General features: G+C 43.6%; 1 protein-coding gene across 1 annotated transcript in view; it reads left to right on the top strand.

Annotated features, from left to right (window-relative positions):
- The window catches only part of URB2 (URB2 ribosome biogenesis homolog), a 217,685-nt gene that overhangs the window by 128,421 nt on the left and 62,167 nt on the right, over window positions 1-27,097 (top strand). The window lies entirely within an intron of this gene.

Here is a 27,097-nt window from a genome sequence, read left to right as displayed (position 1 = left end):
TGCACTATTTCAAAGTTCAGGCTGTCTTTCAAACTACTTTAAGGGCTGCTGTTCAGTACTAATTACAGTATAGCTAGTGAATTGTTAGTTCCAGACATCTGTCTGTTGATCCTCAACACGTGGGCTCCAGACCCGTCACTTTACATTAAAGGAAAACTCCACCTTAGAACTCAAAAACATTTTTTTCATTGTATCTCTGTGTTTGAGCTCTTTTTTTGCCTCAAAATCACTCCAGGTGCTTCTTTTAAAAAGGGACCCGGGACTTTGTTGGTCGGGCCGACTGGGGGCTGCTGCAAGCAGATAGCCCAAGTGTGGTGACTGCAACAGTGAATACACTCTAACATCTACATTTATGGTAAGTGTACACAACTGTACTTTCCTGACTTCCTTTAAACCTTACTCCTCTTCCTGAACATTATTCTCCAGGTATTGTTCCCACACATTCCATTTATTTCCATGTAATTCGTTAATTCTCTTTACTAAAAAGTCCTTCCAATTGCAGTGTTCAGTACTTCTAATACATTTGGTTTAGGTTTTGGTTTCCATTTTGTAGTAACTTCTTTTTGTCAACCAACAGAATTAAACTTACTAAGCTATGTTTAGGCAATCCAGATCCTGTGTTCCAGCTCAAAATAATTATTCCCTTTGTTTCAACCATTTGCTCACTCAATATTTTTGACAGAGTACTCTGAAGGGGATTTTCGAAATCTGCCAACTCATTGCAGTCCCAGAAACATGTTCCCAGTTACCTATGTTTTTCCCCATCACACCTCAAACATTTGCTGTTTACCCGAGGAAGAATTTTTTTTTTTTTTTATAAAAATATCTCTATGCAAACATTTCCAAGCAAAAATCCTAAACATTCAAGACTATGTAGCATACTTGGGAGCCACAGTTTATCTCCTCCCATTTTTCCCTTGTAAATTGATTTTCCAATCTCTTCCCAGTCTTTTCTTGCCTGCACTGATTGATCGCGGTGGTGGTGCTGTGGTAGCGTTGTCGCCTCACAGTAAGACGCTGTCCGGTTCGATTCTCAGCTAGAGCGTCTTCTGCATGGAGAACATGCGTGAATGGGCTTACCTTCGTTGAATATTGTGCATCAGGCCTGGCAAGCCAGTACATAAAAATCAACTGCCAATCATTAGTGGACCGGAGTTCCGCTGTGGTGACCCCCTAACTGGGAAAAGCCGAAAGACACAAACAAACTGATTGGCAGTTACCATGCAATATTTTAAATGCCCTATCTGTTTTTAACAGCAGCTTCTGTTCTAGATTCAACAGAAAATCTCTGCTAGAGTAGATCTTCCCTATACCTTTCTCTTTCCCTATTATCTTATCAATCCCTGACAGGGAAGGTAGTCTGTAACCCAAAAACTTTTTCATTGCTTCATTCCACTCTAGTATCTTTCCCTCTCTAGTTATTTTCTCTCAATACCTTGTTTCCCTTTTCAGTTTTCTCCAGTAAATTCCAGCCCCCCTTGCTTTTTTTTCTGTGCATCTTCTTGCAGTCATCCCTGTTGACAAAATCTTCTTATCCTTCCCTGCGTTGGCTTAGTTCTTAGAATACTTTCTGCAACTTTATGAATATGATATTTTTTATAGTGGTGGTTATTCTCCTTTCCATCCAAAATCCACACACTCATTATTTTTGCCCCCCACCACCATCATTGTTCCTTTCTAGTCTGAATTGTAACCTTTTGCTAGTGTCATATATATATATATATATATATATATATATATATATATATATATATATATATATATATATATATATATATGTGTGTGTGTGTAAAATATGAGCCTTAACTGTCCAGCTGTAAAATATCCTCTCAAATTAGGTAGTCCTAAACTACCTTGTTCTGTCAGGAAGATTACTTATTGCCACATAACTCTTGCCTCTTTCCTCTCCTTCCAGGTAAATTCCCTCGGGTCTTAATTATTGTCCACAACTTTTCCTTGTTTGATTAAAAATATATATGCCTGACCCTTATATAAAACTAAAGAGAACCAGAAGCATTTTCAATGCTTGTATTTTCCTATCCATATCCATAAACAATAGCTTTTCATTTTTCCTGTGGTAGGTAACAAATGTTAGAGGTGTGGTGAGGAAGAAGGAAGTACCTGGGAATATATGTTTTGGAGTGCAATGTGTTGACTGATTTTGAAAATTACCTGAAGAGAAATCTGAGAAATATTGCATGAGTAAATGGGTATAACTAGAAAATTATTTTTTTGAGCTGGGATATAGGATCTGAAGCATCATTCGAATCATTTGAATCCTCTTTTTATGCTCAACTTCTAAGAGTCTTGCTTGGCTACAAACATCTGCATTAGAAGCTGAAGTTAAGTGAAACTTGCAGTAGTGTATTTTAGTCTTCTGTTGAGTACAAACTTGCAGTTTTAAAAGTACTGTATTTTCATTTTTTTCTGTTTCCTAACTGTGTGTTTCATTGAACAGTGTGTTGTCTCTCTCTGCAGTTAGTTCCTCACCCACTCTCCCTGTTCTTGTGTTGGTATTAGTGTTGGTGGCTCTGGAATTGCCCGCCCCTCCTGTAAGTCTGTATTAGAACACTCCTCCTGGGTCCATCTCATTTGCTCACTTAACTGAGTACAGTGAGATCATATTCTGAGTCTAGTGCTCATTCTACTTAATACAGAGAGAGAAGATTTGAGAAGGCCAACCCACTTGGGTTCTTCCTTCCTCTCTCCTTGCACTTAAAAAAAAATTTGCACTTTATTCATCTGCTTTTACTGTATTTGTGTTTCCTTCTACTTTATTTTGCTTTTCTTAAAAGTACTCAATTGTATTTATTCTGCTGCATTTATTACTGCTTGGTAGTAGCCTCATTAAATTGTAACTGTTATTCTAAGTCTTTTGGTTTAAGCACTTGGGCTTCATACAGGCTGTTTTACATTAAGGTTTGTGGTCTGCACTGTTGTGGCAGGACAGGTAGCTTACATCCTTCTAAGCTGGGAATTGCTGATTGAAGGCCCAGCGTCTGCTGTTCTAAAAGTGTATTAGTTCTGGCTTAAGCACTTGGGCTTCAGGCCGGTTATTCTACATTTAAGAGGGTTTGTGGTTTGCACTCTTGTGGGAGGAGAGGCTGGATTCTGCCCTTCTGAGCTGGGAATTTCTGGTCACAGGCTTAATGTGCCTGCTTATTTGAACTGTTTCTTTCTGAAATTGGTGTGCCTTGTTGCTGTAGCATAGACTCTCTATTCAGGCCTATTGAATCTAGCTTTGTTTGTATAACTTGGGCACTGATCCAGGCCATCTTTTTTTGGAGAAGGTTCCCCTGCACCCTAGTAGCAGAATTGTGCAGTTAGAACTTGTCTGAAGACTGCTGGAACAGGGCTCAGTTTTTAGCTTTTTTTCTGGTTAATTGGGTAACTTGTTTAAATCAGTGTATTTGTTTTGTTTTCTATTGTTTTATTTTTATATATATATATATATATATATATATATATATATATATATATATATATAAATTGCACTTTATTCATCTGCTTTTACTATGTTTGTGTTTCTTTCTAGTTTATTACTTTATTACTAGGGGCATTGACTACAACTCTGATCTGTGATATATAATAATAAGTATCCTTTTCTCTGCATTTGAAGTGTTTTTTTGATTGTATCTGCTTTATTTTCTGAAAAAAAATATATATATATATACTTGTTTCCCGCCTTTCTAAGCTAGTATAGTCCAGTTTTCAGGTTAGTGCTGAATTCAGGACTGTGTTACAATTCTCTGTGTTTGCCCATACCTTACTTGGCCAGAAGGAAGTTTCTCTGTTCACCTGTGAGAGAGGGGAGCTTTGAGCAGCTTATCTGTCCCTGGAGGAGTGGTTTCAGCCCAGTAATTAGTAGTTTATTGGCCATTTTGGGCTAAATTCTACCTCTTTCATTTCCCTGCTATAAATACCATATTTGCCCGGTTTTGCATGCGAGGCAGCGCCAGTTAACTAGGGTAAAACTGTTCTCGGCTCCACAAATTCTCCTCTTCAATTTTTCCCTTGGAACTAGACAAACTTTCAACTTAAGCGCTCAAGCCATTCATTTCTCAGCCCGGCACTTGCTCAAAACTTATAGCAAGCACTTATAAACCTCAGCACTAGACCTTCCTGCACTGTACAGATGGACAAGGCTCTCTATTCGACCTTACCAGCCATCCACTAAAACAGTTCACTTTACCTATCTGGGCATGTCCAAGGGGCAGTTTCAGGTGTACTCTCCAGTCTAACTGGTGAATCTGGGCATTTTGAGGCAATGTTACAACTGCCTCATGTACACAGACAACCCTCTCCTCCTACCACCAAACACTAATACATGCAAGAGATGCAATTATACAGCCAAACTGGAGGCTAAGCTCTCTCAACCCAAGACTGGATCAGACAGTCAAGAGGAGAAGGGAAATACTTACATCACACCACCAGTCTCACATAGACCCATTAAACTAGAACCAGCAAAAAACACACACAAATACAGGAAAACCTACTTGGAGGCTCTAAGTAAAAATCTGCAAAACCAACAGAGACCTCCAAAACAAACATCCAAGCAACCTCCACCCCCCCAACACAAACCATGGAAATATACTTCACAAAACCAGTGTGCCATGCAATCACAGCCCTTAAGGCAAATTAACATACTTTACATACTACTAATAGATGACTCTGTAGTCAGGCACACTGACATCCCACTCACTAGACTGAATAAGGAGAAGGTTACTGTTAGCTGCTGCCAGGTGTCAGGATCCGCCACATAACACAAGCACTCAGGTCACTCCAGAACAAGCACAAATATGACCCTTGCCATTGTCCATGTTGGTGTGAATGACCTGAGCCGTACCTCCCTGGACTACATAAGAGACATGGAAGAGCTCTCTGATCATGTAGTCCAGGCCGGTATGACCCTGACCCTGAGTAGCATCCTGCCCTCACCAAGAAAGCTACCATGGTATAAAGAAAAAAATTCTCAATTTCAACAATTGGCTAAATTTCTGGTGTCATTCAAAGGGGATCCAGTGTCTATCCGCATGGGATGACATGCTCGACAAGCCACGCTGCTTCGCTAGAGACGGCTTGCACCTGTCACCTTTAGGCTTTCAAATACTGGCCAAGGCTCTTGCCACCCCCATAGTGCCTTTTTTAGGCAAGGCTCAAAGACAAACCCACCGCCATAAGTAGCACAAGTAACAAAAAACTGAGGGTAATGCTACTCAATGCCAGAAGTCTAAACCTCAAAATGCACTCACTCGAGGGCTCTCCTCAGTATGGAGAAAATCAATATATGCATGTGCGGTAACAGAAACCTGATTTAAGGCTCCAGAGAGCACCTCAGCACTACCAGGTTACAGCTCGTACCATACATTTCGGCCACAGAACTCAAACCAAAATACAAAAGGCGGGGGGCATATCCATATTCATCAAGGATACCCACACCTCCAGGGTAGTGGCACAGCATGATGCTTCAGAGATCATCCACATGCAGCTAACAATAGGCAAAACTGCAATTCAAATTGTAGCTTGCTACAGATCACTCACCATGTCCCAGGACCCCTATTCCGGATTTCTGAAAACACTGGGAAACTTAAATGTCCTACCAAACACCCTAATATTCGGTGATTTCAATTGCCCAAACATTAACTGGGAGAACTACTCAAGTACTAACTCCCTTGCCCAACATTTCCTAGAATTTATAAACTCAAACGCCCTGGTTCAACTGGTCAACACTCCCACCAGAGGTGACAGCATATTGGACCTGATCATCACCAACATGGGCGATCGGTGTTCCACACCGGAGGTCAACCCTTGCTGGTTAGATTTGACCATAAACAAATCACTTTGGATATCCACATTCCGCCCCCCACCCCCGGACAAGGAAACCACCATGAAAAACTTTTCAAAAGCAAACTTCACGTTACTTAAGACCGAGGTGGAAACTTTCAAAGCCCCCATGCTGAAGGATAACGCTGTCTGAGCTGCAAAATCCTTACTAATGCATTCTACGGGCACCTACAAGAATGCATGGATTGTGCCATCCCAAGCAAAAACTAAGACTCACTCCTCCAAGAAAAGGACACCAGTCTGGTGGACTCCTGCCATAAACAAGCTATACAATAGAAGGAGGAAACTAGCACAGAAAAGAGTAAAATCCCAAGAAGGGAAGACATCCCTGATCAGTATCAGCAATAAACTACGATCCCTCAGTCATTCTTTAGCTATGTCAAGAATCTAAGTGGCAATGCTCAGATCTGCTCGGAGTTGGTGCAGAATGGCACAAAATACACTGAACCGACAGATATCGCCAGCATCCTGGCAGACAGGTTCAGCGCAAACTTCACCCCCCTCTCACCCCCAAAAGGGCCCATAACCATACCAGAAGAATGTAGAGTCCCTGAAATCACAGACACTCTGGTTAAAACAGCCCTCTCCAAAGCCAAAAACACAGCATTAATGGGACCGGATGGTGTCCCAGGCTGCATCCTGCATGAGCTCAAAGACCAACTAACCCCTCACCTAAACACACTGTTCAAACTGAGCCTTTCCACAGGCTACATACCCATAGAGTGGCGCACAGCAACGGTTATTCCGATCCACAAAGATGGGAGCCTCAACAGACCCCGGGAACTATCACCCTATAAACCTGACTAGCTTGGTCTGCAAGGCTATGGAGCACATCATCATGGAACTCATTAACGGAGACATTGGGAACCTCCAAACACTGGACCCTACCCTGTTCGGCTTTAAGGGCAGATCATGCTTCTTAAACTTGGTGGACTTCTTTGAGACAGTTACCAAGGCTATAGATGAGGGAAAGGTGGTACACACAGCCTACCTAGACCTCGCTAAGGCCTTCGACACCATTCCCCATTCTGGTATTATAGATGAGCTTACCAGCCTGAACATAAACCCCTATGTCACGGACAGAACCCACATGGTGAGAGTTGCGGGAGCTAGGTCCGACTCTAAACCCGGTTACAAGTGGCGTTCCCCAGGGCTCAGCCCTAGGACCCCTCCTGTTCGGCATATACTTCTCAGAGATACAGGCAAGCACAGGAGGAATGTGGCTGACCAAGTTCACAGACGACTGCAAACTAGGGGCTATAATTGACTCTTTGGCTGAGACAGACATCCTCCAAAAGAGTCTCACTGAGACAGATACCTGGTGTCAAAATCATGGCCTCAAGCTAAGTGACAAAAAGTGCATAGTCATCCCCTTTGGAAAACTACCACATAGGTGGTAGTCCCCTGAATACGGAAGACATAATTAGGGATCTGGGGACCCAAGTAGATAGTAATCTCACCTTTGATAATCACCTTGCCAAAGTGGTTAGAAAATCCTATGTGGCCCACCTAATCACAAAAGGGTTCGCATCCAGATCAAAAAAGGTCATTGTGCCCCTCTACTCATCAGACCCATCATAGAGTACAACGCCCCATTTGGGATGTACCTTACAAGACACCTGCAACAGTTTGAAAGACCACAGAAGTACCTCTCCAAGAGGATCACTGGCCTCAGATGCCCTATGCAGCTCGACTAAAGAAACTCCAGCTGTACTCTGTTGCATGTCGCCTTTTCAGAGGTGATCTCTGCCTGACATACAAGGCCAAGTCCAACCCAGAATTGATGGACATGCTCCACCTAAAGAAAACCTTATCCCCTCGAGCCACACGCTGTAGGGATCTAAACCTCACCACAACAATAAATAGGACGTGCTGGAGGGATAGATTCCTGTCCCAGAGACTTCCAATGCTTTGGAACAAGATTTCAATCTACATTAGGCAGAGCTCCTCACTAACACTCTTCAAAAGAAACCTTGACGAGTGGATGGGAAACAAAGTTTACCCTAGGAATCACTTCAGTGGCTCTGCTGGACAGAGGCACAGGGAACTAATCTAAGGGGGTGGCGAAAGCCAACACATTCTGGCTAGGCTTATAAATGCCTTTGGGCAGATAGCCTAGTACCTACCTATGAACCTATTAATGCGTTTCTCTCAAAATGGCAGATGATAGGGCCTGCCTTGGTAACACAATCTTGTTTTCTTGCTTTTATTCCTTCTTCCCAGACTACATTTCATGTCCTCTTTATATGACTCATGCTAGACATAAGGAAGTGGTGCCGTTTTCTCATGCCATTAAGATTGAATGACAGGACTGTGAAGCACCGTCATCTAAACACACCTTCTGTAACGGAGCTGCTTCTATGTTTACCTGACTGAGCCTCATTTATGTGTCTGTCAGAGCTTGTTCTATGCTATAAATAGCTGTTGGCTACTTGCAGCAAAAGAAAGTAGAATAACAGGTTTTTGTAAGGGGAGTCTTTTGTAGTCCTAAAAAAATCTGACAAACCGTACCCCACACTCTAATGCTGAGGTATGAAAACTCTCACTGCAGTAAATGACCCTTGCTGTACATTTAAAAGTGACAAGTAGGACTCTAAACTTAGTCTGTCTGCTACTTCCCAGTGCCTTCAGTGGGAGGATTATTCTCTTTCATGAATGATGCAGACTTAAAATGTGCTTTACTAGTTCCTCAATTATTTCTATCATGTTCACCCTCCTTTTTTCTAGTTTATATTTCTTTATACTGTGGTAACCAGGAAAGTGAACCTCTCCCAGGACCCTTTTCAGCCACAACTTAGTTTACATTGGTAAAGATAATAACAATTATTAAATGCACTTGGCAATACAAAGAAAAAATATTGACATAAAGACATTGACCAAGATTGCATATGCAACACATAGCCAGTGTGTGACCATGACCAAGTAAATCATTGAGCAACATTTACTAGAATGTATACATTAATAATGCTTAACTATACTATGTTTATTATAAACCGTACCTTGACAGAAACCACCATCCCCTCAATTTGGAATATTTCCCACATTATTCCCCTCCACAAGGGAGGTAACTCTCTAGAGTTATCAAACTATAGACCAATAGCCATATTGTCACCACTGGCCATAATAATGGAAAAATGTGTTCATAAGGAACTTATGCTCTATCTTACTCAGAATAGCCTATTGGCTAACTCTCAGTGCGGCTTTAGGCCAAATAACATCACCACCTCAGCCCTCCTGTCCTTCTCTAACTCCATCAGTCACAACCGTAATGCTAACAAGCTAATGTCAGCTCTCTTTTTAGATCTCTCTAAGGCATTTGACACAGTCAGCCATCAACTACTCATCCGCACCCTAAGAGCATTCTCACTAAATAATTGTGCAATTAAATCGTTTCAATCCTACCGATCCGGCAGACAACAAGTTGTACTAGGGCAGAACACACTATCTTTTCATTACACTAGGTGTTCCCCAAGGTTCCATACTAGGTCTCCTTCTCTTCTCTGTCTTCATCAATGATCTACCCACAGTCACAGTCACTCCAACGCTACCTGCTTTCAATATGCAGATGACTCAACTCTAATCTGTGCAGCGTCCTCCACTGCTGATCTTATAACAGTAACTCAAAACACTTTTAACATTGTTGAAAAATGGTTTGCAAACCATCAGCTTATTTTAAACCCTAGCAAAACTAAGCTGTTTATTTTTGCCCCCACTTGCAAGTCCTCCACTCCATTCTTTACTGTACAATCCAACAACAGCACACTGATATCCCCAGATGTGCACACCAAACTCCTAAGTCACAACTGACAATACCCTAAAATATGACACCCATGTCAATCAAACTATCAAATTTTTTAACAAAAAACTAGGCTCCCCTCTATAGGATCAAACCTTTCCTAACTCCACACACCAGAATCTCTGTAGCTCGCTCCCACTTACTGTCCACCCTTCTCTATGCCTCCCCTCTATTTGCCAACTTGAATAAAACCACTCTTAGCAAACTCGCTAGTTGCTGTAACCATATTGCAAGATTTGCTACTGGTGCAGCCTATAGGACCCACCACTGGCTTAACTTAACTCAACTAGCGTGGCTAGAATGAACTAGTCTACTGCAATACAACCAACTAGTTATCACACACAATGTTCTTAATCACTCTGATAAGACACCTGAGCTAAATAAAATTATTAACCCCTACAGTAATCTAAGGTCTCTCCACTCTGCCAATAAACTGCTGGTCCAAACCTCCAAAAGCAATAACTTAACTGGGGTCTCTCTATTTGCTAACTCTATAGGCAAAATTTGGAATTCTCTTCCTGCTGAACTTGCTCTCTAACCCAGTTTAAAAAAGTCTTAAACTATACTGTCAGACACTGGCTATGTCCATTTTCAAAACCTGGCTAACACTACCCGATAAGTCTACCTTGCCTAATTAAATCAGGCACCCAGTTTCTATTTGTACAAGATCTTAGTTTGCTGATTGTAATTCTGCATTAAAATGTTACTTTTCAAGAGTTGAAACTGGTAAAACCTAGTTAAATCTACCTAGTTTAATCTAGTAAAATCTGCCTACTTAAATCTCACCCAGTCTCTAATTGTACAAGATCTTACTATGATGTTTATGAAGCTGTGCAAAACTGTTACTTTTCAAGAGTTCTAATTGGTAAAATGTATGTGTGTTAATCTGCTGGTTACCTAAGCTAATTGTGTACCACATTCCTAAAGGCATGTATCCTGATTTTGAGATTTTAAAATACTGTAAATTTTTAAATTTTGTAAATTTTTTTTCAGTCTGCATCTGTCATTATCTTATAACCTGGAGCTTTTCTCCCCGGGCCTCTCTGCTGAAAATGGACATATATCCAGTTGGACTATCCTGGTAAACAAATGTAAAATAAATAAATAAAATAAATAATTCATTGTATGCTCACATACTGCACACACACGTGTGTGTGTTTGTGTGTGTGTGTGTGTTTGTGTGTGTGTGTGTGTGTGTGTGTGTGTGTGTGTGTGTGTATATATATATATATATATATATATATATATATATATATATATATATATATATATATATATATAGTGTATGTATATGTGTATATATATATATATATATATATATATATATATATATATATATATATAAGGTATATAATCGAAAACACACTTTTTCGAAAATAAACAGTTGACCCACGGTTACGCGAAAATGCATTTTCACGAACACAACTTGAGCGAATGGTCATGGACCTTAGGGTTTGGGCTTGGGTTAAGGATAGTGGATAGCTAGTAGGGCTATCCACTATCCTTAACCCAAGCCCTAACCCTAAGGTCCATGACTACCACACCACAGTGGCAGAAATTGTATGTCCTCCATGGTGCAGTAGTCACGGACTTATGTCCACCACTGTGGTGCCATAGATGCAGACCTTAGGGTTAGGGCTTGGTCCATGACTACCGCACCATAGTGGAGGACATTGCCCATTCGTTCTAGTGGTGTTCCCGAAAGTGCACTTTCGCGTTAGTGGACATCTACTATCTCTGGTAGTAGACCCATATATATATATATATATATATATATATATATATATATATATATATATATATATATATATATGCATGCATATAGTGTGTGTATGTGTTTCTGTATATGTGTTTAAAAGTACGTGTACAAAAGCATGAATGTGTGCGTGCGTGTATGTGTGCGTGCGTGTTTGTGTGTGTGTGTGCATTCAAACACAGTTAAGAACGTCTTAATTTCCTTTTCTTAGTGTTTTTAATACAAGGGCACATGGTTAAATTCAGCTGTATGTTATGGTTGCACTCCAACAATGTAAGGCCTGACTCAGTGGGAATCTCTTACAGTGGATCTGCATGTACTAGATATACATCCCCTTCTGTAAGGATGTCATAAAAGACTTTTTCATGAACAGCATCAGTGCATCTAGTTGATAGGGTTGGCACCTAACTCTCTCTGCAGTTCTGGCCTGTGTGTGTGTTGGGGGGTGGGGTGGGGGCTGGCTTGAAAATGGTAAATGCATTGATACTTGGAAGACAAAATATTTTCTGACTTTTCTCTAAATATCACAGAAATCTTTGATACTACATTCAAGTTATCTTAACATATAAACTATTATAAATTACTGAAAAGCTAAGCTTTACAGGTTGTGAGTTAGGGCTGGCAACTCAGCACGTAAAAATCAACTGCCAATCATTAGCGGACCGGGTGAGTTCCGCTGTGGCGACCCCTAACCGGGAAAAGCCGAAAGACACAACAACAACTGAAAAGCTATTGCTTTGTTTAGCTATGAAAGGGGAGTGTTAAGTTCTCCTCCCCTCTGCAGTAAAAACAGTGGAAAACAGTTCCACAGCTTTCTGGCTTTTTTATTTTTATATCTGCTGCTGTATTCCTGACATTAACAGGATTGTCTATCTAAGACTGACGTACCTGACAGGGTCAACTACAGATTTAACTGTATCTATGATATGTCATGCAGGTAGAGACAAATGTTTCTGCAAAGTATGTGAGAACTTAAGTTTGAAAAAAGTAGCTGGGCTTTTCCCTTCTTTTGACTCCAATGCAAGGAAATAAAAGTTTTAAAAAGTACAAGCAGGTGTCTGGTACCAGCACAATGCTGGAACCATAGTGTAGGGAGAAAAGAAACCTAACAATTGAGTTTAACTGTATGAGAGGGTGGAGTTTTCCTTTAAGAGAGTCTAAGTCTGCACTCTTGTGGCAGGAGAGGGCTGATTTCACTCATCTGGGTTGTGAATTACTGGTAGAAAGCTCACTGTATGCTTATTGGCTTGTGGGCTTAGAATTAAACTTGTATTTTTCAGAGCGTATTTAAGCCTTGCTGTTGTGCAGCAGGGGTTTGCGGTGCCTTGTGTGTGTGTGTTTTGATATATATGTATATATATATATATATATATATATATATATATATATATATATAGATATATAGATGTGTGTATAGATATAGATATATAGATATATAGATGTGTGTGTGTATATATATATATATATATATTTATTTATTTATATATATATATATATATATTTATTTATTTATATATAGATTGTGTGTGTGTATATATATATATATATATATATATATATATGTATATATGTATGTGTGTGTAATTTATTTATATATAGATGTGTGTGTGTGGTATATATATATATATATATATATATATATATATATATATATATATATATATATATATATATATATATATATATATATATATATATATATATATATATATATATATTTATTTATATATAGATGTGTGTGTGTGTGTTTATATATATAAAATTTATTTATATGTGTGTGTGTGTGTGTGTGTGTGTGTGTATATATATATATATATATATATATATGTGTGTATGTATATATATATATATATATATATATATATATATATATAGTTTACTGTGATTTAAAAGCTTGTTTTTTTTCACTTATTGTACTTGTTTGACTGCCTGCACTTTTAAAAACTTGTTTTTTGTTTAAATAATTTGTTTAACTGTTGTAGGCTACACACTAAAGTGTGATGGCCTTTTCTGATCGTTTGTAGGCATTTAAAGCCATTTTAAGTGCTTTTATTACTGTTTCTGCCTTATCTTTAAAAAAATCCTTGTTTCCCGCCTTTCTAAGCTACTGTAGTCCAGTTTTCAGGCTAGTGCTGAATTCAGGGCTGTGTTACAAGTTTCTGAGTTGCCCAAACCTTACATGGATAGAAGGAAGTTTCTCTGTTCACCTGTGAGAGAGGGGAGCTTTGAGCAGCCTATCCGTCCCTGGAGGAGTGGTTCCAGCCCAGAAGTTAGTAGTTTGTTGGCCTTTTTGGGCTAATTTCTATCTCTTTTTATTTCCCTGCTATAAAAAACGCGTTTGCATGGTTTTGCCCCAGTTAGCTAAGGTTAAATTATTCCCGGCTCCACTAAGTGTCCTCTTCAGTTTTTCCTTTGAAACTAGTGTAACTCTCAACCTAAGTACTCAGAAAGCATCCTACAGCTCAGCACTTGCTCAGACCTAATAGCAAGCACTAATATACCCTGACACTTGATTGCCCAGCAGGGCAAGGCTCTTTATTCACCCCCTCACCAACCAAGCAACTAAGCAGCTCACCCTACTATTCAGGCATGACCAAAGGGCAATTTCAGGTGTACTCTCCAGTCCAGCTGGTGAATCTGGGTATCCTGAGGCAACTGCCTCATGTACACAGACAACCCTTTCCTCCTACCACAAAACACTAACATACGCGAGGGATGCAATTATACAGCCAAACTGGAGGCTAAGCTGTCTCCACCCAAGACTGGAACAGACAGTCAAGAGGAGAAGGTTAACACTTGGCACCACACCTCCAGCCACACATAGACTTACTAAACCAGCACTGACAAAAAATACACATAAATACACAAAATCATACTCTGAGGCTCTAAATAAAACTCTGCAAAAGCATCAGAGACATCCAAGGTAGACACCCAAACAACCTGCACCTCCCGTCGCAAACCAGACAACACATAAAACACAAAATCAGTGTGCCGCACAATCACAGCCCTTAAGGCGAAATAACATACCTAACACACTAGTAATAGGTGACTCTATAGTCAAGCACACTGACGTCCCACTCCCTAGGCTGGACAAGTAGAAGGTTACTGTTAGCTGCTTGACGGGAGCTAGAATTCGCCACATAACACAAGCACTCAGGTCACTCCAGAACAGCTACAAATATGACTCGGTCATTGTTCATGTTGGTGTGAATGACCTGAGACGTACCTCCCTGGACTACATGAAAAGAGACATGAAAAGAGACATGGAAGAGCTCTCTAATCATGTAGGTCAGGCTGGTATGACCCTGACGCTGAGTAACATCCTGCCCTCACCAAGAATGATACCTCAGTATAAAGAAAAAATTATCAATTTCAGCAATTGGCTAAGCTTCTGGTGTCATCCTGCTCTCACCAAGAATGATACCTCAGTATAAAGAGAAAATTATCAATTTCAACAATTGCCTAAGCTTCTGGTGTCATTCAAAGTGGATACAGCATCTGTCAGCCTGGGATGACATGCTCGACAAGCCGCGTTGCTTCGCAAGAGACTGCTTGCACCTGTCACCCATAGGGTTTCGAATACTGGCCAAGGCTCTTGCTGCCCCCATAGTGCCTTTTTTAGGCAATTCTCAGAAGTCGAACCCACCTCTGTAAACAGCACAATTAAGAAAAAACTGAGGGATGTTATGTAGTCCCATCTCGCCAACATTCTTACCCGTGGGTTCGGAGCCGAATATCTGCTCTGACTCTGCCGATTTTTACTAGCTCAAAGTCTCTCATTGGCTGGGCTAAGAGGGTATCCCAGGGTGCACTGCTCCCTATCCCCAGATCTCGTTTGCCGCTTGTAGAGCTTGGACATGGTCTCACTTGGCTGTGGCTAAGGTACCCTCTCTTTTTCTATTTTCTCATTGAGAAAGTTGTTTAGTCAAACCCAAAAGCTATTTTAATAGCTACTCTTGCTGATCGCTAAATTGTGTGTGTATTTCAGTGCTGTGTTAGTTTGGTATCCCTCCTGTTCCAGCAGGCTAGGCCTGTTTTAGTTAGAGGACGTAGTCCTCCGCTTCTTTAGTTTAATCAACCTTTGGTCTGTGTTCCCTGCAGAACCGTTTTACTTAGAGGTTCTTGTGTGTGACTGTGTTGTTTGTTCTGCTGTGTCTTGTTTTGTGAACCATTTAGGTTACAGGCGTTCAGTGTGCCTGTTGGTTTGTACCTGGTGTTCAATATTGTGTGGTGTTTCCCACCATTTTTTGCATGTTACACCTAGGCTTCCTTTACTGTTAAGAGTAAAATGTCCAAAGAAATGTCCAAAGATCAGAAGGAACACAAGCCTTCTGGCTTTAAGAAATGTTCCAAATGTGGATATAAAATGTCCATCACGGATGGACAATTCTGTGCGTGTCTACTGCCTCGGAGCCATCCATTTACAGGAGTCGTGTAGCTTTTGCCACGCGTTCAGTCCTAGGGTGCTCCAGGAGAGAAAAAAAACAAGTTAATTTTAAAAGGACTTTTAAAACCATCTTTTGAGGAAGCTATTGATTCGGCTTCTAGTACTAAGTCTAAAGCTTCCAAGTCCAAGAAAAGGTCTCCGGCTCTATCTGCCTCTTCGGAACCCCTGGAGAAGATCACAGTTTTGGACTCTACCTCCTCAGCTCCACTGTCTTCGCGGCCGCAGGAGGTATCTGTATTAACCGAAACGGCGTCGGCTCCAATCATCCTTGAGCCCATTCGGAGCCGATCGCCCAGTGTCAGAATTGGTTCACCGGACAAGAGATCCCAATCTCCATCGATCTCCTCCAAATCCTCTAGGCTTTCTGATTTGGATGTTCACAGGGTAGTGCTGAGGCTCCTGCAATCACCGGTGTTAGCCAAATTGTTTTCGGCTCTGACCCATTCGGCTCCAGAGCCAATTGCCATGTCAGTCTCGATGATTCCTCCTCCTAGCACTTCCTTGCTGTCAGAGCCGGTATGCTGCGATCCGAGTGATGTTCCTACGCCGGCTCCGATACCCCCTTTGGGTTTATCTGTGCCGACTTTGGCTCCGACCATGTCGGTTCCATCCACAGGGTTCGAGACTCTGGTTTCCTCGGTCAGGCCCGAGGGGGATACGTCGGGACAGCTGTCTGTTCCGAGTCTCCCTCTCAGTGCATCGGCTCGGGGGATCCCGGTCGTGGCCTCGGAGGCTGGTCGGTTCTTGGAGCCGGGAGGACCTGCCAGGAGCACCAGGCCCTAAGGACACCCCCACAAGTGGTCCCCAACCTACTGAGGGTCTCCCAGAGTCTTTCCCTGAGAAGCCCCTAGAAAAGAGTTGTGCAAGACTAAGCACATAGACTCCCAGGATGAGTCTCTCGCCTCCGATACTGACCTCGAGGAATCGGAAGGGTCCCCCAAGTCTTCCTCTGATGATGTTTCCTTCTCCGATATCCTGGAGATACTGAACCAAAGTGGAGGCTGGCCTTCCAAAACTCCTTCCAAAGAGGAGTCGGTATTCCTTAAGGCTTTTGGCGCTCAACCTTCCGCCTCCTGGGTGTCTCCACCCTTTGACGAACTGCTCGACCTTATTTGTCGGAGGGTGTGGGAAAATCCTGATTCCGTAGAGCCTGTACCCAGGCGCCCCAACAAGTTCCTGTCCGCACCACAGGGAAAAGAGTTTCCATCAAAAGGAGTCCCGGTAGATGCCATGGTGGTGGCGGCAGCCACCCATCAGGAAGTTGCAGAATCTTTCTCGTCGGTCCATCCTCCTAACAAGGAGTCTAGGACCATGGGCCGGTACGGGAAGCGTACCCTTTCTTCAGCAACCTTCACCTTACGGTCGCTGAATTATTTATCTCACTTCACTCGGCTCCAGAGAGACCTCCTCAAAGAACTGGGAGATACTCTTACGGGTAACATACCTGAGGCGGTAGCTCAGACTGTTAATGCACAGGTTTCTACCCTTAACTCCATCACTAACTCATCCATGCGGCTCATTTCATATGCGGCCGAAGGAGCGAGTAGAGCGGTGAGCTCAGGGGTTGCCCTTAGAAGGCAGGCCTGGCTACGCCTGTGTCACTTCGCTGAGGGCTTCAAGTCTTCCTTCACTGACGCCCCATTTGACGGTTCCTCCTTGTTTGGGACCAAAGTGTAAGACACGCTTACCAGGTGTGAGCAAGAGGGAAAGACCCTGTCTGCCATCTGGGTCCATTTTTCCCTTCCTTCTAGGCCTTATCCCAAGGCCCAGTGGGGTGGGGGGGGGATGTGGTTCAATAAATCACAGAGGTTTTTTTCCTGCCGCACAGGGTGAACCCCCCTCCAGAGGCAGGGGAGGGGGGTAATTCAGGGAGCCGTCGCCCCAGAGGCATAGGGGGCCCCCGCAATTCGGGAGACCGCATCTCCTTTCGCAGCTCTCCATACTCTCATTCCTGAGGGTGTGCCTGACTGTGCTTATCCAGAGCCAGTCTGGGGTCGAATTTCCTTATACCCGGAAGTTTGGGAGTGCATCACCCAGGACCAATGGGTACTAAGGATAGTTTCCGGAGGTTACCTCATTCCATTCTCTTCAATATCCCCGCCAATAAGAAAAATACCAGATGTTCCACCCAGTCAAAGGGATCAAGCAGCCTCAGAGGTGTCTCAGCTGCTGGCGAAAGGAGCCATCCAACCAGTCCCCTCAGACCAAATTGGATTAGGGACTTACTCAACATTCTTTTTGGTGCTGAAAAGAACAGGGGACTTGAGACCCATACTAGATCTCGGTCAACTCAACAATTACGTACACAAGTCCAAGTTCCGGATGGTCACTCTACAGTCAAATCCTCCCATTGTTGGGAGAGAAAGTTTGGATGTGCTCCATCGATCTCAAGGATGCTTATTACCATATCAAAATGGACAAAGCATCCAAGAGTCATCTATGCTTCCGGCTGGGAGCCAGTCACTTCCAGTTTCGAGCCCTGCCCTTTGGTCTCACCACAGCCCCCAGAGTGTTCACCAAATGTATGGCAGTGGTGACGGCTCACTTGAGACGTCAAGGATTCCAGGTGTTTCCGTACCTGGACGACTGGCTCCTTACCGCCCCCACCAGGCATCATCTAGTTCAAATGAAGGACGCTACCATCAGTCTGTCATCAATTGGGCATAACGATAAACTCGGAAAAATATACTGCGGTGGTGGTGCTGTGGTAGTGTTGTCATCTCACAGTTAGACGTTGCCCGTTCGATTCTCAGTTAGTGTCTTTTGTGTGGCGACATGCGTGAATGGGCATTCCTTCGTTGAAGGTTGTGCATTAGGCCCGGCAAGCCAGCACATAAAAATCTACTGCCAATCATTAGCGGACCAGAGTTCCGCTGTGGCGACCCCTAACCGGGAAAAGCTGAAAGACACAACAACAACATTGCCCTCACAGCGTGTCACCTTTGTAGGAGCAGAGCTGGACACCATCCAAGTGCGGGCATTCCTACCACAAGAAAGGATCATGGTGTTGCAAAGACAAATTCATATACTGATGCCACTCAGACAAGCACAGGCAAGAGTGGTCCTACAACTCCTAGGGACCATGGCAGCGACTATCATGCTAGTACCTCTAGCGAGATTACACATGAGACTTCTTCAGTGGCTCCTCTTTGTCCAATGGTCTCTGCAAAGGCTTCCACTATTTCATCCCATCTTAATCACAGACAGGTGCAAGCAGGACCTCCGTTGGTGGTTATGCACCAACAATTTGAATGGGGGAAAGCCCTTCATTCCTCCCATCCCTGTTGCCACGGTGACCACGGACGCCTCACGGGTGGGGTGGGGCATTATCTCGGCAGGACAGTCCAAGGCACGTGGCAAGAGCACGAGATACATTCGCATATAAACGTCCTAGAGATGAGAGCAGTGCTTCTTGCGTTGCAGGCACTCCAGGAAGTTCTTCCTCTGGGGACTATTGCGATACACTCAGACAACATGTCGGTAGTGTGGTACCTCAACAAGCAAGGGGGGGTACACGATCTTACCCCCTATGCAGAGAGGCCATGCGAGTGTGGAATTGGGCAATAACTTCTCAACGGTTTCTGGTGGCAACGCACATTCCGGGGAAATCCAACGTAATAGCAGACAGGCTAAGCAGAACAATACTTATGCCTTACGAGTGGTCCCTGAATTGCCTGGTTGCAGAGCGAATCTTCAGCAGGTGGGGTCAACCTTGCTGCGACCGGTTTGCCAGCCCTCTCAATGCGAAATGCAGCAACTACTTCATGCTGATCCCCCCACAGGGGGAGTCACCCAGGGACGCTCTGGTTCACGATTGGCCCCCTGGTCTACTGTATGCTTTCCCTCCATTTCCCCTTCTCTCAAGGGTGATTCAGAAAGCTCAATCCTTGGGAAGCAGAATGATTCTGATTGCCCCACATTGGCCTCGGCAAGTATGGTTTCCCTTTCTTCAACCATACATTGTGGACACTCCTTGGATTCTGGACCCTCTACCAGACTTACTGACACACATGTCGGGACAGTTACACCCTTCTCTGAGGACTCACTGGTTGACTGCCTGGCTACTCCACTTCCATCGCTAGTCAGACGTCATAATTTTCCACCGGAGGTGGTCCATATTGTATCGTCTTCCCATAAGCCATCCACTAGGAAGATTTATTCTAGTAAATGGAAAAGGTTTTCCATCTGGGCTCATTCTAGAGGTATCGACCCTTATACAGCCCCGATAGATTCAGTTCTGTAATTCTTGTCAATGCTTTTCTATCAGGGATCCGCATCAGCCACCATCATAGTTCAACTGGCAGCAATATCTAATTTCCACGTAGCAAATGAACCTAGTCTTATGGCCCACAGACTATGCAAAGCATTCCTCAAAAGTACCTTATTACTTCGTCCCCCAGTGTCCGAACCCGTCATGCCCTGGGACCTTAATTTTGTTCTCCAAGCACTCACACTGCCACCTTTCGAACCTGCAGCTACTTGTGAGTTAAAGTTCTTAACATGGAAAACAGCATTTTTGGTAGCTATCACTTCAGCTCTGAGGGTCTCGGAAATTCAAGCCCTCTCCATCAAGCCCTTAATCTTTCACAAATATAGGGTCTCTCTTAGGCCAAATCCATCCTTTCTTCCTAAAGTGGCTTCTGTGTCTAACATTAATCAGTCCATTGAGCTGCCAGTGTTTTTTCCCCACTTCTCTAATAAGGCAGAATTTAGATTTCACCAATTGGATGTGCATAGACAGTTATGCTTCTATCTACACCGGACAAAAGGTATTCGTAAGTCTGACCAACTCTTTGTATCCTTTTCAGAAAACCGACTGGGTTCTCCGATATCCAAGATTACACTTTCTAGATGGATAGCCAGTTGCATCTCCTTTATCAGGCAAGAGATAAAAATTTGCCATTTCCAGTCAAGGCACATTCCACGCGGGCTGTTTCCACTTCCACAGCTTTTCAAGCTAGATTGTCAATAGGTTCATAGGTTCATACTATGCTATCTGCCCTGGTGCAATTATAAGCCTAGCCCGATTCTGTATGGCTTACGCCACCCCTTGATTTGAGTATACTGTGCCCTTTTTAAGGTTTAGTTTACTGTGCCTCTGTCTAATAGTGACACGGGAGTAATCCCTGGGACAAACCTACGATCCCCCATCCACTTATCGAGATTCTTCTTGAAGAGATCCAGTGAGGTGCTCTGCCTCACATGAACTGGAATTCTATTCCAGAGCGAAGGGAGCCTCTGGGTTATGAACCTGTCCCTCCAGCAAGTTCTATTTATTTCTGTGCTGAGGTTCAAGTCCCTCGAGCGTGTGGCTCTAAGGGATTTAGATTTACTGAGGTGGAGCATGTCCATTAATTCTGGATTTGACATAGCTTTGAATGTCAGGCATAGATCGCCTCGAAGTAGGCGGTATGCAACTGAGTAGAGCTGGAGTTTTTTTAACCGAGCAGCATATGGCATCTGTTTGAGACCCTTGATCCTCTTGGTGAGATACTTTTGGGGTCTTTCTAATTGCTGCAGGTGTCTGGTGAGGTACATCCCAAAAGGGGCATTGTATTCTATGATGGGCCTGATGAGGGATGAATAAAGGGGCACGATTACCTCTCTTGATCTAGATGTGAAACCCTTCGTGATGAGGTGGGCTATGTAGAAGGTCTTTCTAACCACTTTGGCAATGTGGTTTTCAAAGGAGAGATTGCTATCAACTTTGGTCCCCAGGTCCCTAATAACTTTCTCTGTACTTAATGGGTTTCCGCCTTTGTGGTAATTTGTGGGCACATTGTTTTTGCTAAAGGGTATGACTATACATTTTTTGGCATTTAGCTTTAAACCATGGTGCTGGCACCAGTTATCCGTCTCTGTGAGACCTTTTTGAAGGATGTTTGTGTCAGCTGGGGAGTTGATTATGGCACCCAGTTTGCAGTCGTCTGTGAACTTGGTGAGCCATAGTCCTCCCACGTTTGCCTGTACCTCGGAAAAGTATATACTGAACAAGAGTGGTCCCAGGACAGAACCCTGTGGGATGCCACTTGTGACCGGTTTCGAGTCTGACATGGCTCCAGCAACTCTCACTCTGTGGGTTCTGTCTTTGAGCCAGTTTGCAACCCATCTTGTGACATGGGGTTTATATTTAAGCTGGATAGCTTATCTATGATGCCCGAGTGGGGTATTGTGTCAAATGCCTTTGCAAGGTCCAGATAGGCTGTGTGAACTACCTTCATCTATTGCTTTGGTGACTGTTTCAAAGAAGTCAACCAGGTTCAAAAGGCAGGATCTGCCCTTGACAAAGCCGAACTGGGTAGGATCTAGTGTCTGTAGGTCCCCAATGTCTTTGTTTATGAGCTCCATGATGATCCTCTCCATAGCCTTGCAGACTAAGCTAGTCAGGCTTATGGGACGATAGTTTCCAGGGTCCGTAGAGGCTCCACCTTTGCGGAGTGGGACCACTGTTGCTGTACGCCATTCTGTGGGCACATATCCTGTAGTGAGGCTGAGAATGTATAGCTGTTTTATTTGAGGGATTAGTTCCTCTTGTAGTTCATGTAGGACGCAACCTGGGATGCCATCTGGTCCCATGGAAGCAGTGTTTTTTGCTTTAGAGAGGGCAGCCTTCACCTGAGCATCTGAGATGTTTGGGAGGCAGCCCTCTGCTGGGATAGATACTTGCTCTTTTGGGGGGGAGGGGTGGAGAAGTTTGCACTGAACCTGTCTGCCAGGATATTGGCGATGTCTGTGGGTTCAGTGTATTTTTTGTCGTTTAGAATCAACTCAGAACAAGTCTGGGAGTTGCATCCCAGGTTTCTAACATAACTGAAAAAAGCCGTATGATTGTCTTTGGTGTCCTGTGCAATTTTTCTCTCGAAGCTGGCCTTGGAGGATTTTATGAGGGATCGTAATTTTTTGATAGTACTGATCAGAGATGCCTTCCCTATTAGGGATTTTGCTCTATCATGTAGTAGCTTCCTCCTTCTGTTGTACAGATTATTTATGGCAGGGGTCCACCAGACTGGACGCCTGCCTTTGGATGATTGGGTCTTGGTTTGGTTTGGGATAGCATGATCCATGCATTCCTGGAAATGTCCGTAGAATGGATGATATATGTGCTGCGCCACTTGGGCTTCTCCCCATACGTTTGTTTCTCATTACATATTGGACGTGGTTTCCAGGGGCAGATCTTCCTTTGGTTCCACAGTTCTCAGGAGTATTTTCCTATGAGCCACCCAGGATGTAGGTGCTAGGGACGCTGTCCCACGGGTAAGAATGTAGGCGAGATAGGACTACATAACATCAAGAAGTTATGTACTCACCATAATGTTCGATGTATGTAGTCCATCTCGCCTCACATTCTTACTTACCCTCCCACCTTTCCCCCTGCCTGGAGGATTTGGAGCATAAAATTTGGAGTACAGTTTGTCACCTGCTGAGTCCCTTCTTTAGTGACTGTTTTATATGCATGTGAGGTGTTTATGAAGTGTATAAATTGTTTCGCAGCAAACTAGATCTGGGGATAAGGAGCAGTGCACCCTGGGATACCCTCTTAGCCCAGCCAATGAGAGACTTTGAGCTAGTAAAAATCGGCCGAGTCGGAGCCGATATTCAGCTCCTAACCCACGGGTAAGAATGTGAGGCGAGATGGACTACATACATCGAATGTTATGGTGAGTACATAACTTCTTGTTATGCTGCTCAGTGCCAGGAGTTTAAATCTCAAAATGCACGCACTCGAAGCACTCCTCAGTATGGAGAACGTCAACATCTGTGCAGAAACTGAAACCTGGTTCAAGGTGCCAGAGAGCACCCTAGCACTACCAGGCTACAACTTGTACCACACGTTTCAGCCACAGAACAAGGAAGGGGGTGTATCCATATTCATCAAGGATACTTACACCTCCAGGTTAGTGGTGCAGCGTGATACCTCTGAGATCATTCATGTGCAACTAACATCGGGCAAATTTGCAATGCAAATTGTGGCCTGCTACAGATCACTCTCCATGACCCAGGACCACCATTCCACCTTTCTGGAGACGCTGGAAAACATGAAGGTCCTACTGAACACCCTGATATTGGGCGATTTCAATAACCCTACCATTAACTGGGAAAACTACTAGAGTCCAAATTCCCAGGCTCAGAGCTTCCTGGAATTCATAAACTCAAACGCCCTGGATCAGCTGGTAAACTCCCCTACCAGAGGTGAAAACATATTGGACCTGGTCATCACAAACATGGGCGACAGGTGTTCCACACCAGAGGCCAACCCGTCACTGGTTAGATCAGACCATAAACTATTCACTCTGGATGTCCACACCCCACCACCACCCCCAACTAAGGAAACCACAGTAAAAAACTTTTCTAAAGCAAACTTCACCTTACTTAAGACAGAGGCGGTAAGTTTCACAGCCCCCACGCTAAAGGATAACGCTGCCCAAGATGCAGAAACCTTTACAAATGCACTCTATGAGCACCTACAAGGATGCATGGACCGTGCCATCCCTAACAAAACCAAGACTCACTCCTCTAAGAGAAGGAAACCAGTCTGGTGGACCCCTGCCATAAACAGGGTATACAATAGAAGGAGGAAATTAGTTCAGAAAAAAAGCAAATCCCAAGAAACTAAGGTCCCTCATAAAATCATCCAAGGCTAACTTCGAAAGAAATATAGCCAAGGATCCAAAAGATAACCACAAAGCCTTCTTTAGCTATTTTAAGAATCTAAGTGGCAACTCACAGATATGCACTGAACTAGTGCAAAATAGCACAAAATATACTGAAGCTACTGATATTGCCAACATCCTGGCAGATAAATTCAGTGCAAACTTCACCCCTCTCTCACCCCCAAAAGGGTCCACAACAATACCAGAAAAATGTAGTGTCCCGGAAATTACAGATGCACAGATGAAAATATCCCTTTCAAAAGCCAAAAACACAGTGTCAATGGGGCCAGATGGTGTCCCAGGGTGCGTCTTGCACAAACTACAGAACGAACTAACCCCCCCCACCTAAACACGCTGTTCAACCTCAGCCTCTCCACAGGCTACGTCCGCATCGAATGGTGCACAGCAGCGGTTATTCCACTCCACAAAGGAGGGGCCACAACTGACCCTGGTAACTATCGCCCCATAAGCCTGACAAGCCTGGTCTGCAAGGCTATGGAGCGCATCATCATGGAACTCATTAACAAAGACATTGGGAACCTCCAAACACTTGACCCGACCCAGTTCGGCTTTAAGGGCAGATCATGCCTACTAAACCTGGTTGACGTCTTCAAGACGGTCACCAAGGCCATAGATGAGGGAAAGGTTGTTCACACAGCCTACCTTGACCTCGCCAAGGCTTTCGACACCATTCCACACTCTGGTATTACAGAAAAACTCACCAGCCTGAACATAAACCCCTACATCACGAGATGGGTTGCCAACTGGTTTACAGACAGAACTCACACGGTAAGAATAGCGGACTCCAGGTCTGACACTAAACCAGTCACAAGTGGTGTCCCGCAAAGCTGGGTCCTGGGACCCCTGCTGTTTGGCATATACTTCTCAGAAGTACAGGCAAACACAGGAGGATTATGGCTAACCAAGTTCGCCGATGACTGCAAACTGGGAGCCATAACTGACTCTCTGGCTGACAGACATCCTCCAAAAGGGCCTTACTGAGACTGACACCTGGTGTCAAAGTCATGGCCTCGTGCTAAATGCCAAAAAATGCATAGTCATCCCATTTGGGGAAAAACAAAACACCCACTAATTACCACATACGTGGCAGCCCCCTTAATACAGAAGAGGTAATAAGAGATTTGTGGACCCAGGTAGATGGTAATCTCTCCTTTGACAATCATATTGCCAAAGTAGTTAGGAAGTCCTATGTGGCCCATCTAATTACTAAAGGGTTCGCATCTAGAAATAGAGGTTATAGTGCCCCTCTACTCGTCACTAATCAGCCACATCATAGAGTACAATGCCCCATTTGGGATGTACCTCACAAGATACTTCCAACAGCTGGAGAGACCACAAAAGTACCTCACCAAGAGGATTACTGATCTCAAACATATGTCCTATGCAGCCTGACTGAAAAAACTCCGGCTGTACTCGGTGGCATATCGCTTACTCAGAGTTAATCTCTGTCTGACTTACAAAGCCATGTCCAACTCAGAATTGATGGGCATGCTCCACCTAACGAAATCCAAGTCACTGCAAGCCACGTGCTGTAGTGAGCTAAACCTCACCACAGCAATAAATAGAGTATGCTGGAGGGATAGATTCCTGTCACAGAGACTCCCCATGATTTGGAACAAAATTCCAGACTACATTAGGCAGAGCCCCTCACTAACACTCTCTTGAAGAAAAACCTTGACGAGTGGATGGGTAACAGAAAATGCACCCCTGGGATCACTTGATTTGGCTCTGCTTGACAGAGGATCAGTTAATCAGTGGGGCAGTGAAAGCAGACGCACTCTGACTAGGCTTATAAATGTCCTCGGGCAGATAGCGTAGTACCCATCTATGAACTTACACACACACACACACACACACACACACACACACACACACACACACACACACCAAAAGTTGAAATTTCCCTGTAAAGCTACCTCGAACTTTACCTCAGTTACTCTGCTAGTTTGCGCAGTGCGCAGCACTCGAGCATTCATTTTGGAATATTTTAGTTTGCTTTACCTTTATCATAGCACCCAGGATGGTTACTGCTCAGTAAGCAGCTGGTTTTGGTGCTGGGCAGCATCACAGACTTGGCTAGATGCAGATCCCATCAAGTAAGAACCACCCCCTCTTGTCCATTATAAACACCTACCACTCCTTTCCCTTTCAAGTACATTAAGACTGAAAACTATGGATGGACACTCCTACTAACTCTGTTTCAAGCTAGGTAGACATAGGCATCCCGAGCAATGTAGCAGTTGCCTCCTGTACACAGACAGTCACTTAATTCTCAAACAGACAAATACAGTTTGTGAGATATGTCCTTATACTTTGTTGCTGGGGGCCAGACTGTCACATACAGAGAAAAAATCCAATAAACAGGTTGTCAGTGGCTCACATACACACCACTCACTGCAGTCACTAAAGACCATGCACATAGACCTACATATGTGGAGGTGCTCACATGTAATCTACCCAAGCCTCAAAGGCCTCAAGTGAAGTCCTGTGAAACTCTACATGCACACAGACAAGACACTGACCTGTGCAACACACAAAGCCACATCTCATTGCATCTCAACTACCAAACCCATAAGGTGAAA

The sequence above is a fragment of the Protopterus annectens genome, chromosome 1.part1, assembly GCF_019279795.1.
Source record: "Protopterus annectens isolate FY-2018-M chromosome 1.part1, PAN1.0, whole genome shotgun sequence".
Taxonomy (NCBI): domain Eukaryota; kingdom Metazoa; phylum Chordata; order Ceratodontiformes; family Protopteridae; genus Protopterus; species Protopterus annectens.
The sequence above is the reverse complement of the archived record's forward strand: the minus strand, read 5'-3'. Positions and strand labels throughout refer to the sequence as shown.